Genomic DNA, 12514 nt, shown 5'->3' on the forward strand with positions numbered 1-12514 from the left:
AATGTGGAAATAAATAAATATTGAAATACAAAAATAAAAATATGCAATTTTAAAAAATAAAAAGTGCAAAAAATAAAAAATAAAAGTGCAAATATAAAAATAAATGTTAGAAAGATGGAAATACAGACACAAAAATAATCAAATAAATAAATGTGGAAATATACAGTGAGTGAAGGAAATGACCTCTGTGACCCCAGGCCACCTCTCCATTGTGATGTCATACCGATGACATCACAGAACCTATATAAAGGCCTGCTCTCCCAAATCGGCTCAGTTTGGAAGCAGCAGCACATGAGACCCCTTCGTTCTCAGTGACGTCAACGTGATTTAGTGGATCTAGAGCCATCTTATCTAGAACCAGACAGAATGTTCTACAGCTACTTCTCCTTTTGCATAGAACATAAAACATAGAAGGTGAGAATTATTGAATTATTGATATACACAACAACACAGAGCAGGGAAATCAGCCAACCAGCCCTCTTTCCCCACCCTGGTCTAGAAGCTAGAACCAAACTGTGTCCACTCACTGTCCACTCTATTAGACACTCCTCCCAACTTGGTCCATATAAATGCTGCTGGCTGGATATTTCTGGTTGGTGGACTATTCTCAGTCCAGAACTTAACTGTGTCTTTTTAGAGACCTGGACGAAGTGTCATTAGGCCCAAACCCAATTAGACCCCAAAGGGTTGCTCGTGCTTGAATCCGTAATTGCAGCTTGCAGCTGTGTTTTTACTAAACAGCCCTTCTGATTGGCTGATTGAACTTCCCACAAGATAAGAATTGAGGGGTCTCAGGATAGTTTTATCTGTTTTAATCAACCAAGATTAATTAAGTCTTACAACTAATATCAGAAGTGCTTTTAGGATTAAGATCTTTGAGCTTCTCATCATCGTCTTATCTTCTAACTTTCACTGTTTTCCATCTGCAGGAAAAGAAAATGGACACCAACGAAACCCTGAAAAGCTTGGGCTTTGAGGTGGTGGACAACATCAGTAATGGGACTTTTGGTCAAATTCATCTGGCCACATCCGAGAGGTACCCCAAACAGGTAGCCGTTAAAACCATGGACTGCAAGCAGATGTCACCTGCTTTTATTTCTAAATTCCTGCCCCGCAAAATTGAAATTCTGAAAGCAGTGACGCACCCGCACATCATTAAGGTGCATGACATTATTGAGAGTCCTCACAGAGACGTGTTCATTGTGATGGAGGCCGCCAAAATGGATCTCCATCAGAAGATCCAGGAGCTCCACCACATCCCCATCACCCAGGCTAAGAAGTGGTTCGCTCAGCTTGTCAGTGCAGTGGTCTATTTGCACCAGCAGGACATTGTCCACCGAGATCTTAAATGCAGTAATGTCCTGCTGACTGCAGAGCATAAAATCAAGCTAACTGACTTTAGCCTTGCACGCGTCTCAAAAGGCCCAGACCTAAGTGAGACATATTGTTGCACCCCTCACTACGCTGCTCCCGAGGTGCTTCTGGGTAAGCCCTACGACCCGAAAAAGAGTGACGTGTGGAGCCTGGGTGTAATTCTTTACAACATGGTCACTGGGTCCAGGCCTTTCAAAGACACCAATTTGAGACAGCTCCCACGCCTCCAGCGGAAACCACTGACATTTCCAGCTGGGATACCAGTGGAGAGGTCCTGCCAGGACTTTATCTCCTACATGCTGCAGTCTGTTCCTTTCTTTCGGCCTTCAGTGACAGACGTGGCTGAGCATCCTTGGCTGCAGGAAAGGTAAGTAAACCATTGTGCTGGATCAAGTTCCAGGTTTATATATGCACACACACACACACACACACACACACACATATATATATATATATATATATATATATATACAACATTTTAATGATTTTAAAGTTGAAGCACATATAAAATGAAGAGTGGGTTCAAAGTAGGGCTTAGTGAGAAGTGTAGGGGAGAAAGGAGCCAATCGGAGGCTTTTCTGCTCCATACATTGCTTTTGTGTGAATGAAGAATACCGATCACTGTAATTCATTTTTGACTGAACATTTTGATAAATGAAGATATATTGAATTATATTTTAACTAGGTAAAACAACTGTTTAATCACATTTCATTCAAATCTGATTGCTACCATTACATTATGACTAGCTGTATATTTGTGATATGCCTACCTTAGTTCTTGTTAGCCATAATTCCAATTAGAAATCCTACATTTCTCTGTTATTGAAGATATCACTAATGCAGCTTAAATTCTAGATATCTTCAAAGCAAAGCATGACTCAGCAGAACTACGTTAGGGATGTCCAGAATTGCATTTATTAGAAAATGCTTTTAACATATCTCCAAATAAATGGCAGATATCTTGCACATATTTTTGCTAGATGGATGTTGTGTTTCTGATATCTTGAATGAACATTCTGATTATTCAAAACTTTCACCTTTTTTTATCTGCAGGAATGAAAAGGAAACTGACCAGGCCCTGAAAAGCTTGGGCTTTGATGTGGTAGGCACCATCAGTAAAGGGAGTTTCGCCAAGGTAAAGCTGGTCACATCTACAAGGTTCCCCAAACAGGTGGCCATTAAAATCATGAACTGCAAGCAGATGGCACCTGGTTTTGTTTCTAAATTCCTGCCCCGGGAAATTGCCATTTTGAAAGGAGTGACGCACCCGCACATCGTTAAGGTGCATGAAATTTTTGAGATTCCTAACAAACACGTGTTTGTTGTGATGGAGGCCGCCACAACAGATCTCCATCGGAAAATCAAGAAGCTCCACCACATCCCCATCACCCAGGCCAAAAAGTGGTTCGCTCAGCTTGTCAGTGCAGTGGTCTATTTGCACCAGCAGGACATTGTCCACCGAGATCTTAAATGCAGTAATGTCCTGCTGACTGCAGAGGATCAAATCAAGCTCACTGACTTCAGCTTTGGATGCGTCTCAAAAGGCCCAGACCTAAGTGAGACATATTGTTGCACCCCTCACTACGCTGCTCCTGAGGTGCTTCTGCGGAAGCCCTACGACCCGAAAAAGAGTGACGTGTGGAGCCTGGGTGTAATCCTTTACAACATGGTCACTGGGTCCAGGCCTTTTAATGACACCAATTTGAGACAGCTCCCACACCTCCAGCGGAAACCACTGACATTTCCAGCTGGGATACCAGTGGAGAGGTCCTGCCAGGACTTCATTTCCTACATGCTGCAGTATGTTCCTTTCTTTCGGCCTTCGGCGACAGAGGTGGCTGAGCATCCTTGGCTGCAGGAAAGGTAAGTAAACCACTGTGCTGGAACTCAACTATCGAGTTCCAGGTTTATATATAAAGGACTTTTTAATTGTTCAGCAGTTTGTTTAATGGCTACATTTGTCTTGTATTTATATCAACAGTGAAACGAACAAGACTGCAGGCTCATCTGTGACTGAGGCTGAAACCTTTCCTCAGGACAGTGAGTTTGGAACTTGGTCCTGGAGCGGCCCCACATCAAACAGCCTTTGCTCCTCCTTTGAGGATGAGGGAAGCAGCTCTCCTCAAGGCATCAGTCCGCTCAAGGAACACAACAGCAGTAGAGCTGGTGCAAGTCTAACTTGCCGAAGCATAGAGGTTGAGGAGGAGGAGTGTGAGTATGGCTGCTCCGGCTGTAGTCCTTTTTGTGCTGCAGTTAAGAGTGCAGTCAATACTTATGTTGTAGCGCCAATAATCAGAGCCTCTCGGTCAGTTCGAGGGAGGATGAAGAACCTCTTCAGCTCTGTGGTGCACAACTCCTCCTCCTTCCAGCAGGGTGCTCATCATCCTGCTCCCTCTACAGTAGCTCCTGCTTGTTCCAGCTCTGGAGCTGTTCTCTCACAGCCCACAGGGAAGAGAACCAAGAAGCTGGGATTCCCCAAGTTTAAGGTATGTGAGTGTTAAGTGATTACGGTGGCCTCATATTTCATACAGAAAATCGCTTTATATATCATTCAGAAATGTTTCAGTGGGTCAATCTTTGTCATTTTGTCTCTCCAACAGATCCTGAAGAAGACGAAGAGGGTTCACCCCTTGTAGGCATCCAGCACGCCTCCCAGTAATGATAACATACTGGCTTAGTTTGATTCTGAAGAGAACGTCCCGCTCCATGGGCTGGTGGTGGAGGCAGAATCTGTTCTCCCACAGCCCAGAGTGATGCAGGAATTCAGGAGACCAAAGCTTTGGCTCCCCTTCAGATTATTCAAACTGAGGTGACCCCATTCACGCTCAGTCCAAACAAATAAAATGAGACTAATATGTGGACCCACCACCTACTAGGTCTGTTTTAGAGAGGAGTGCTCGTGAGCAACAGCCTGCCTGATCTGAACACGAGTGGTGGGATGTTATTGGACTTCTGTGCTAGTCACGATTTGTCCATAGCAAACACCATGTTCAAATGCAAGGTTGCTCATAAGTGTACTTGTTACACTCATAGTGTACCTTGGGCCGAGGGTAAATAATTGACTTTGTGGCCATGTTTTGGACACTCGGGTAAAGAGAGGTGCTGAGCTGTCAACTGATCATCATGTGGTGGTGAGTTGGATCACGTAGTGGACCCCCCTGGACAGACCTGGTAGTTTCCCACAAGTAGTCCTCACATGTTCTGGAGGAGCTTGGGGAAATGCCGTCTGCATGGATCCTGTTGAAGACCTGGTTGAACTTGCTGGGGACAGGAATGCCTGGGCTTCTGTGCTTGCCCTATTGCCACTGCAGCACTGAACTGGATTTAGGGGATCGAAGAGAATGATGATGATGATGATGATGATGATGGGTTTTAAATTTAAGGTATGTAAACATTTTCCTCTTATTAACATACATAAAGCCACATGTGGTGCCATTGAAAGTGCCATTTTCAGCTGGATTGTTCATAAATAATACAATTAATAAAACATATTCATTCCTAAGGCAGTGAGGGAGCCTGGAGACATGAGGAGAAGCCTTGAAGATTGTGCCTGGAGGAGTAAAGGAACAAGTAATCCTGGAGTAGCGAGCCTGGAAGATGAGTGATCTACAGGAGTGTTCTGAAGGAGAGGACGTTGAGCAGTTAGGAGACGAGTGATCTGGAGGAGTTATCTGGAGAGTTTGCATGTTTGACTTTTAGCATGAATAAGAGCTGTTCTGCATTACTGATGTGTTCTGGGAGTTTCTTTTTTCTACTCATAGAAAGTAAAACCTAGATCTTTAACTTCTCTCTTAATCTTCATGTAAAACTGAGTCTGAGGATAAAACCTTCTTTAGCACAGGTTTAAAACAAACAAATATCTTGGAAATCATTATTTACTTTAATATTTCATTTTAGATATAAAACAATTACATGTTAAATGATCACATATACTTTAGCTCTGGCTTGCCACCATATCGCACTTGGGTCCACTTTGACCAAGAAGACAACGGTCAAGAAAAGTGTTTGTTGTTTTGGTGACATTATGGCAGAAGTTGAAGCTGAAAGGTGTTTAAAGGAGATTTCTAAAAACCCAATGTCTTATGCTTTCAAACCACTGAGGAGAAGAGAAAGAGTAACGCTACAAACTCAGTTATGCATCAAGGGGCAGCCAGTGGCTCCCTGAGGTGTGGAGAGGGTGGGCAAAACTAGCCTGTGCAAGTGTGATGCTGCACTGAAATGCCGACTCCATGCGAGTCAGTCTGCTGTCAGAGGGTTAACCTGGACCACTTGGAACACCGGGGGGTCCTCGCTGCATAACCCTGACCTCCACTTCTCAGCTGCTCTGCTGAGAGTGAGACATCTTGGAAGTGTCCATACAAAAAACCCACGAGCCCATCAACAGCAGGTACTGTTACCAGGTATTGTAAGGGTCACCTGCCGCTTACTGACACTCTCTTTCTCTGGACCTTCTTCCATAAAGCTGCTGTTAGCACAGCCAGCACAAAAAAATGCTAAATCCGCTCTCAGCAGTTCCTATATAGTTCTGTTTTTGTAGCACTTTGCAGATTGGTGATTTACTCTCCTGAACTGCACAACACTTGCTGCTAGCTAGCCAGTACTACAGGGAAGCAGGCCAGTTAGCTTGTTTGGCTAGCACAAACACAGAGCCTCTAAATCCATAAACATCAGAAGGAGATGAGCTTTTAGCACGTGGGTGCTGAATGAGAAAGTCTTCAAAATGTTCTAGTTGTCAGACTTGACCTTCATTTCTGCACAAATGTTTCATCTGAAGTGTTTTTTTCACTAATGTAGGCAGTTGGCTTTAGCTGGTTGAGTATGGCTGACACGTAGCATTCCTCCTAGTACCCACAGAGTCCACATGTAGGTTTAAAAATGTTTACTGAAGCAAGGTTTCGTCTTACAAACCGGTCATTTAACATGATTCAACAGGAAATCCACTAAAAAAGGGGTAAAGTTTGAAGCTATGCTACGGTCAAAAAACCATGTGCTCCATTTTCCAACCAAACTGAAAACTGCTCTGAATCTCCCCCTAGTGAACAAAGAGATCCAGAACATTCTTACCCTCCGTAAAGAGACAGGAGACAGATTCCACTATCAGTGCAGTCAACAGCAAAGAAAATGTGCTGCACTACTTTTCAACATGCCCAAGAAATCAAACAAACATTACAAAACTAAATATACAAATGGAGGCAGTCCTTCTTCACACCTACACTCTGAGTCTGAGGATGAACCCTTCTTTAGCACAGGTTTAACGTAATCATAAATGTCTTGGAAATCATTTTTAATTTTAATATTTCATTTTAGATATAAAACAATTACATGTTCATTTATCACATTTACTTTAGCTCTGGCTTGAGACATTTGGGCTGGAGTTCTGGGGAGTTGATGGGAGCCTCCCCTCACTTCTCCTTGCCAGCAGAGGTTGAGTATAATTGGACCATCGGGGCAGGAAAACTATAATTCTACTGAAGACCATTATTTGATTATTGTTTTGAAAGACAATATTTATATAAGTGATACAGTAGGACTCTGTGACTCCAACAACTGATATATTTGAAATATTCATATTTTTCTCCTTTTGTGGTAATGAATGGACAACAGCAGAAATGTGAAGCGCCCTCTGCTGTTACAAGCTGTGAACAGTCCAGTAAAGCTACACGCTAACAGTTCATAGAGATGACTGAAAATTCTGAATTCTAGATGTTGGGGAGTAAGAACGGACATTCCCAGCAAGTTCACACTGCAGATTCTTCAATTAGTAAACACCCATGGCTAGGTTAGCCTCAGCGAACTAGCTGGGTCATTGAAAATCCATCTCAGATAGTCCTACAAGTTGTACTGTGGTGCCAAAGAATGCATTTATTGATTATCTTCAGTTGTATTAGTTGTTTTTTGCTGAATAAATAGTAAATATGTGACTTTATTTATATGCAAATGCAGTTTTCCAAGCCTATTTACCACCCTGTTATATTCACTATAGAATAAAACAATGGTTCCTGGCTACGGTTTCCTACTGAATGCTAGTTTATGTTGCCTCTATTCTTCACCCTTCCAAAGTCTCATCTAATAAACGTCTTACTGATGAAACGTCCCTTAAGGAGGCATCAGAGATTTCTCTGAGAGCAAACCATGAGGCCAAGTTGACGGCAGCTTGTTAAAAACAGTACTAAGCGTGCTACAGGTGCTACACAAGAAAAAGGAAAATGCAGACGGGCTACAGGGACTCGTTTGGTGACGTCTGAACATAAAGAAGAAACTGAGATAAGTTATCTCCATGTGTGAGAGAAGCAGCCTGAGCATATGAGCTGGAATATGAATAATGACCAGTGAAGGGCATTTTACGGAGCTCAATGATACACTATGTGGAATCCTTCCCAATGATCAATTTACCTACTGCAGTGTCATGACCTTTGGGATTTCAGTGTGTATTTTTTATTTATATACTAGTTGTAGTTAATATACTATATTATACACAAACACTAGTAGATTGTGAATAATCTGCCAATGCTAAAGATCACGTGTGGATGCATTTTGTCTGCATGTTTTTGCCCTGCAGTGATGGTGCTTTGTGTTCAGATGAACAGGTTCAGCCTGTGTTGCAGCTGTGCAGTTAAACAGGGCCTCACCTTGTAGCACAGCTGTATAGGGGTTTGCCCCGTCATCGGGAGATTGGGAGTGATCATTCCGGCAATGCCGATTTCTGAAATCTGAAGACTACCAAAGATTTTTGGAGTGCAATGTAGGGCCCAGTGTCAGAAAGCTGGGTCTCTGTCAGAGGTCATTGGTCTTCCAGCAGGACAGGGACATCAAACCATACAATAGAAAGCATTCAGAAACTGTTTATTTTATTTTACTGATTTTTCTGAATGATTACAATCAAACGCCTTTTAAAAAGAAACAGTAAAAGTTCTAAAGGTAAAAAAAAGATGCCCGTATTTGTCACTGTACAGCGAAATGTGTCCAAGAGAAATGCTGTGTGTCTGTATAATTGTGAACACAAGAGTGAGCACATCACTTGTTATATCCAATAACACTGAGCATGAGCAATCAATCAAAAACATTACATACCTAATTATTATTATTATTAATAACTAATAATAATTCTGTATTTATTATTATTATTAATAATAATAAAACAATAACATAACAAATCTACTGTAATTACTGTGATGTAATGTCAGACTGCCTGATCTCTGAGAAGAAGGAGAAAAAGAGAATCCATATGTAAATAATATTGATATGAATTACCTTTCAGTGATTGTCTAAACTTTTTTTCAACTTGAGGAAAAATTTTATTTTCTAATAAAGGTGGAGTGGAAAGAAATAACATAATAAAAGTGTAAATCTTTGACCAAATTATGTAGTGTTTACAGTCCTTCAGCTAAACTCTACATATTATAGAGTTTTTTATACATCTCTATTGTACTGACCAATAATACATATAGATTCATTTTCTTTTTTTTTCTAGAAATAAAAAACTAAATAAATGCTGAAATATAGAAATAAAACTGTAAGTAAATAATTGTAGAAATGCGGAAATACTGAAATAAATATATTAAAATAAAAAAGGTGGAAATGCAGAAATAAAAACACGTAAATAAAAAATCTAGAAATAAATAAATGTTTAAAAACGAATAGAAAAATATGCAAATAAGAAAATTAAAATATATACATATATAGAAAAAAGTAAATAAATAAATACATGTAGAAATGTGACAATACAAAAATAAATAAATTTGAATAAATAAATATGGAAATGCAGAAATAAAAATATGCAATTTTAAAAAATAAAAAGTGCAAAAAATTAAAAATAAAAGTGCAAATATAAAAATAAATGTTAGAAAGATGGAAATACAGACACAAAAATAATCAAATAAATAAATGTGGAAATATACAGTGAGTGAAGGAAATGACCTCTGTGACCCCAGGCCACCTCTCCATTGTGATGTCATACCGATGACATCACAGAACCTATATAAAGGCCTGCTCTCCCAAATCGGCTCAGTTTGGAAGCAGCAGCACATAAGACTCCTTCGTTCTCAGTGACGTCAACGTGATTTAGTGGATCTAGAGCCATCTTATCTAGAACCAGACAGAATGTTCTACAGCTACTTCTCCTTTTGCATAGAACATAAAACATAGAAGGTGAGAATTATTGAATTATTGATATACACAACAACACAGAGCAGGGAAATCAGCCAACCAGCCCTCTTTCCCCACCCTGGTCTAGAAGCTAGAACCAAACTGTGTCCACTCACTGTCCACTCTATTAGACACTCCTCCCAACTTGGTCCATATAAATGCTGCTGGCTGGATATTTCTGGTTGGTGGACTATTCTCAGTCCAGAACTTAACTGTGTCTTTTTAGAGACCTGGACGAAGTGTCATTAGACCCAAACCCAATTAGGCCCCAAAGGGTTGCTCGTGCTTGAACCCGTAATTGCAGCTTGCAGCTGTGTTTTTTACTAAACAGCCCTTCTGATTGGCTGATTGAACTTGCCACAAGATAAGAATTGAGGGGTCTCAGGATAGTTTTATCTGTTTAAATCAACCAAGATTAATGAAGTCTTACAACTAATATCAGAAGTGCTTTTAGGATTAAGATCTTTGAGCTTCTCATCATCGTCTTATCTTCTAACTTTCACTGTTTTCCATCTGCAGGAAAAAAAAATGGAAACCAACGAAACCCTGAAAAGCTTGGGCTTTGAGGTGGTGGACAACATCAGTAATGGGACTTTTGGTCAAATTCATCTGGCCACATCCGAGAGGTACCCCAAACAGGTGGCCGTTAAAATCATGGACTGCAAGCAGATGTCACCTGCTTTTATTTCTAAATTCCTGCCCCGCAAAATTGAAATTCTGAAAGCAGTGACGCACCCGCACATCATTAAGGTGCATGACATTATTGAGAGTCCTCACAGAGACGTGTTCATTGTGATGGAGGCTGCCAAAATGGATCTCCATCAGAAGATCCAGGAGCTCCACCACATCCCCATCACCCAGGCTAAGAAGTGGTTCGCTCAGCTTGTCAGTGCAGTGGTCTATTTGCACCAGCAGGACATTGTCCACCGAGATCTTAAATGCAGTAATGTCCTGCTGACTGCAGAGCATAAAATCAAGCTAACTGACTTTAGCCTTGCACGCGTCTCAAAAGGCCCGGACCTAAGTGAGACATATTGTTGCACCCCTCACTACGCTGCTCCCGAGGTGCTTCTGGGTAAGCCCTACGACCCGAAAAAGAGCGACGTGTGGAGCCTGGGTGTAATTCTTTACAACATGGTCACTGGGTCCAGGCCTTTCAAAGACTCCAATTTGAGACAGCTCCCACGCCTCCAGCGGAAACCACTGACATTTCCAGCTGGGATACCAGTGGAGAGGTCCTGCCAGGACTTTATCTCCTACATGCTGCAGTCTGTTCCTTTCTTTCGGCCTTCAGTGACAGAGGTGGCTGAGCATCCTTGGCTGCAGGAAAGGTAAGTAAACCATTGTGCTGGATCAGGTCCAGAATTGCATTTATTAGAAAATGCTTTTAACATATCTCCAAATAAATGGCAGATATCTTGCACATATTTTGCTAGATGGATGTTGTGTTTCTGATATCTTTAATGAACATTCTAATTATTCAAAACTTTCACCTTTTTTTATCTGCAGGAATGAAAAGGAAACTGACCAGGCCCTAAAAAGCTTGGGCTTTGATGTGGTAGGCACCATCAGTAAAGGGAGTTTCGCCAAGGTAAAGCTGGTCACATCTACAAGGTACCCCAACCAGGTGGCCATTAAAATCATGGACTGCAAGCAGATGTCACCTGCTTTTGTTTCTAAATTCCTGCCCCGGGAAATTGCCATTTTGAAAGGAGTGACGCACCCGCACATCGTTAAGGTGCATGAAATTTTTGAGATTCCTAACAAACACGTGTTTGTTGTGATGGAGGCCGCCACAACAGATCTCCATCGGAAAATCAAGAAGCTCCACCACATCCCCATCACCCAGGCCAAAAAGTGGTTCGCTCAGCTTGTCAGTGCAGTGGTCTATTTGCACCAGCAGGACATTGTCCACCGAGATCTTAAATGCAGTAATGTCCTGCTGACTGCAGAGGATCAAATCAAGCTCACTGACTTCAGCTTTGGATGCGTCTCAAAAGGCCCAGACCTAAGTGAGACATATTGTTGCACCCCTCACTACGCTGCTCCTGAGGTGCTTCTGCGGAAGCCCTACGACCCGAAAAAGAGTGACGTGTGGAGCCTGGGTGTAATCCTTTACAACATGGTCACTGGGTCCAGGCCTTTCAACGACACCAATTTGAGACAGCTCCCACACCTCCAGCGGAAACCACTGACATTTCCAGCTGGGATACCAGTGGAGAGGTCCTGCCAGGACTTCATTTCCTACATGCTGCAGTCTGTTCCTTTCTTTCGGCCTTCGGCGACAGAGGTGTCTGAGCATCCTTGGCTGCAGGAAAGGTAAGTAAACCACTGTGCTGGAACTCAACTATCGAGTTCCAGGTTTATATATAAAGGACTTTTTAATTGTTCAGCAGTTTGTTTAATTGCTACATTTGTCTTGTATTTATATCAACAGTGAAACGAACAAGACTGCAGGCTCATCTGTGACTGAGGCTGAAACCTTTCCTCAGGACAGTGAGTTTGGAACTCCACAGAAACTCTGTGAGAAAAGCTGTGAGGGGCTCCAGCAGCAGCGCCCTGCTGACGCCGATGGGGAGGAGGTCCTGGAATGGTCCTGGAGCGGCCCCACATCCAACAGCCTTTGCTCCTCCTTTGAGGATGAGGGAAGCAGCTCTCCTCAAGGCATCAGTCCGCTCAAGGAACACAACAGCAGTAGAGCTGGTGCAAGTCTAACTTGCCGAAGCATAGAGGTTGAGGAGGAGGAGTGTGAGTATGGCTGCTCCGGCTGTAGTCCTTTTTGTGCTGCAGTTAAGAGTGCAGTCAATACTTATGTTGTAGCGCCGATAATCAGAGCCTCTCGGTCAGTTCGAGGGAGGATGAAGAACCTCTTCAAAGTCAGCTCTGTGGTGCACAACTCCTCCTCCTTCCAGCAGGGTGCTCATCATCCTGCTCCCTCTACAGTAGCTCCTGCTTGTTCCAGCTCTGGAGCTGTTCTCTCACAGCCCACAGGGAA

This window comes from Salminus brasiliensis, chromosome 12 (assembly GCF_030463535.1).
Source record: "Salminus brasiliensis chromosome 12, fSalBra1.hap2, whole genome shotgun sequence".
NCBI lineage: Eukaryota > Metazoa > Chordata > Actinopteri > Characiformes > Bryconidae > Salminus > Salminus brasiliensis.